The sequence below is a fragment of the Neomonachus schauinslandi genome, chromosome 16, assembly GCF_002201575.2.
Source record: "Neomonachus schauinslandi chromosome 16, ASM220157v2, whole genome shotgun sequence".
In the NCBI taxonomy this organism is placed as follows: domain Eukaryota; kingdom Metazoa; phylum Chordata; class Mammalia; order Carnivora; family Phocidae; genus Neomonachus; species Neomonachus schauinslandi.
Genome location: NC_058418.1, coordinates 1864282 through 1868033, shown reverse-complemented (window position 1 = coordinate 1868033; position 3752 = coordinate 1864282).

Sequence of the window (3752 nt, the reverse complement as noted above, 5' to 3'; positions counted from 1 at the left end):
ACTAGGCTGTCTGATTTGGGAACTCACGCACTTAAGCACTATGTTGTCAATAGTGCAAATGCCTTTCACTTCTTCAACAAACCAAATGTGAGGAGAACTTCAGAGGGAAATCTTCATAAATTAAAACAAATTTAGGAGACAAATATACCAAATGCAATAGCTGGATATTATTTGAACATTTATTCAAATGATCAAACTGACAGTTGGGGAATTTGAACGCTGCCTGCACATTGGCTGATGCCCCCGATATTGGGGAGAGTCACGGTTTACTTGACCCACCAATTCAAATATTAATCTCTTCTTGAAACAACCCCACAGACACACTCAGAAATAATGGGTTTTTAAAAGATTTTATTTATTTATTTGAGAGAGAGAGAGAGCACGCCAGAGAGAGAGCATGGGCAGGGGGAGGGGCAGAGGCAGAGGGAGAAGCAGACTCCCCACTGAGCAGGGAGCCCAACGAGGGACTCAATCCCAGGACCCCGGGACCTGAAGGCAGATGTTTAACTGGCGGAGCTACCCAGGCGCCCCAGAAATAATGTTTAACCAGATATCTGGGCACCCTATGGCCCAGTCAAGCTGACGCATAAAATTAACTGAAATCCATACATTATTCAGATTGGACAAGTTTTTACCTGATGTCCTCTTTCTGTTCCAGAATCCCACCCAGGACACCACGTTACACCGACTCTCCAGGTCTCCTGACCCTCTTCTTGCCTTGACAGTGTCTCGACTTCCTTTGTCTTTGATGACCTTGACAGTTTCGAGAAGGACTGTCCAGATCTACTGCAGGATGCCCTCTACTGGAATTTGATGTTTTTCTCATGATTAGAATGGGGCTACGGATTTGGAAAGGAGACCACAAAGGTTAAGTACCATTTCATCAGACCACAGCAATGGCATATCCTGTCTGCGTGATTTAGGACGCAACATGTCTGTCGGTCAGGGGATACCTTTGGGTTTCTCCACAGCGAAATCACTCTTCTCGGAATTCTGTAGACTGCTCCTCAACTGGGATTTGTCTGATTGTTTTCTTATGATTAGAGTGGGGTTATGTGTTTTGGGGGAGGAACACCACAGAAGTAAAACATTTTTTTTTAAAGATTTTATTTATTTATTTGAGAGAGAGAATGAGATAGAGCATGAGAAGGGGGAGGGTCAGAGGGAGAAGCAGACTCCCCGCTGAGCAGGGAGCCCAATGCGGGACTCAAACCCAGGACTCCAGGATCATGACCTGAGCTGAAGGCAGTTGCTTAACCAACTGAGCCACCCAGGCGCCCAGAAGTAAAACATTTTTGTCACATCGCTAAATATTTCTGTCTGCAGTTCTATTTCTCTGAAAGGAGATATGCCCCTGTTACAGATGGACAGCCCGCATACGGGTGGTCGGTCTTCCCCAGCAGAAGGAGCATTTCTGAAGAACAGGGGCCATGTTCGGCTCATCTGCAGACCTCCAGTGCGCAGCCTGGGCCCTTCGGGTAAGCACCCAGGGAATGTTTGAAAAGGGGAAGAACAGAGAGAGAGAGACTCTGAAACAGGTTCACAGAGCTCGTTGTCATCACTCCGGTCCGAGCGAATCTGTGGAGCATCTACTATGTCAGACAAAGTTCTACTAGCTGGAGACACAGCAGGGAGCAAGCCAGACAAAGACGCCCGGGTCTTATGTTCTGGTGGAGGGAGGTGAGCTACAAGCAGCAAATTAGGGTTCCTCAACGTCTGCGTGATTGACATTTGGGGCTGCATCAGTCCCTTGCTGTGGGGACTTGTGCTGCGTGCCCTGCAGGATGTGGAGCAGCGTCCCTGGCCTCTACCCACTAAAGCCATGAGCACACCCCTTTCCAGCTGTGACAACAAAATATCTCCAGACCTTGCCAAGTGTTCCCTGGGCAGCAAAGCCACCCTTCATTGAGAACCACTGCAGTAAAGAAACACGTGAGGTCATTTCAGCATGCTCACCCTGCTTCTGGCATTGAAACACGGAGAGAGAACCAGACAGTCGAGCCCCGTCCTCCCCCACGCGCCCATTTTACAATAAGAAATCACTTCTCAGAGAGCAGAAATGGCTCAGCAGCGGCTGCCCTGGGCCGTGCCCAGACATCTTTGCCTCTCGTGCACCTCTGGGATGTGTTTTCTCAGCACAAAGATGAAGCCACTTCCCCTGGGAGAGAAGTGCCTGCCAGATCCTCAGCCGCTTTGCTAATGAGTTCGACGAGTCAAAAGTTTCCTCACAATTCCCAGGCCAGGCTCCACCTGTCAGTTCCTAACGAGCTCAGAGCCCTGGTCTCCAGCGGCAACCAGAGGCAACATGGAGGCCAATTACCCCAGTCTCATCTGGCTCGTCCTGCTGCAGACCCAGCCCTGCCAGGCCAGGCGGGACCTCTCTCAGGCACTGAGCATGTTAGCAAAGTTCTCTTCCTTGGGGAACCACCAGGAGCTTCCACGTAATGAGGCTTTTCTTAGCCATAAAAGAACGCATTGTTATGGGGCGCTAAATTGATTTGGGGCGGGTGGAATTCCCAACTTGCGTTAGCAAGTGAGCCCAGTCCCACTGGATACCAGGATCTGCAGACAGAGGTTAGTCAAGCTCAGGGGAAATCAGCACCCTTGTGTCTGTGTGTTCTTCACCGAGTTACTTCGTCTCTTGAGTACAGACACTAAATATTCAGCCCAAGTAGCAATGCTGAAGATGTGTACTCTCTAATTGCAACGATCTCCTGATGATAACACCCAGTCCCGTGGTTCTAATTGATGTTGACCTGCTGACAACTCCAGCCAGGACCTCCTCCAGACCCCCAGCCACCTGTTTCCCTCTCCTGCTGTTTCTCTACGTGAATGTCTAACAGACCTCTCACATCGAACATAGTAAAATAGCACCATGACTTCGCGTCCCCAGATCTGCTCTTCCTACGAGTCTCCCCAGCCCAGTAAATGGCATCCACGATCCATCCAGATACTGAGGCTAAAAGTCTAAAACTCAGCCCCAACCCTGAACAGGATGGTTGTCATTATGGGGTCACATGGCCGGGCTCAAATCCTGACTTCCCTCCCACTTACTCGCTCTGTGGCTTTGGACATAATTTTTCTATGTCTCAGTTTCCTCATCTGTAAAATGGAAATACTTTAGGACTTGATTCATAGGGTTATTGTGAGGCCCAAGCAGTGTATGTGTGTAATTATATACATATATGATCATATATGTCATATATATAATACATGGCACAGACTAAGCATGTGTTTGCTATCATTATTGTTGTGTATATTACTGTTACATCGTATTACATTGTTATTTTATGTTACTACATTATTATATTATGTATCGTTTGGTATTACATCAGTATTATTTCTCCCACAACCCATATGCAACCACTGGCAAGTTTTCAACTCTTCACATCTTGAACTTTGGGTTTTCGAAATATATTCATCCATGCCCACCCACTGCCACCTCTGCTGTCACTGTGCTAGTCTAAGCCATCATCGTCCTCGACCAGACCCCTGCCAGAGCACCTACACCCCCTAGTTCTGCCCCCATGTACATCCCCTCGAGCGCACTTTGTACCTCATAGAAGATGTGCATCTTCAGGTCACCACAGCTTGGAAGCTTTAACTTGTGATATTCCCTCCCAGCTTAAATGTCTTTGAATGTAGCTTGTTTGTTTTCCAGGCCCTTTCAGACATTTTTATTTCTGTTTTATATGTTTGCTCACACCTGGATACATACTTACCTCTTTCTTTCCTTTCCATTTCTTGCCCCA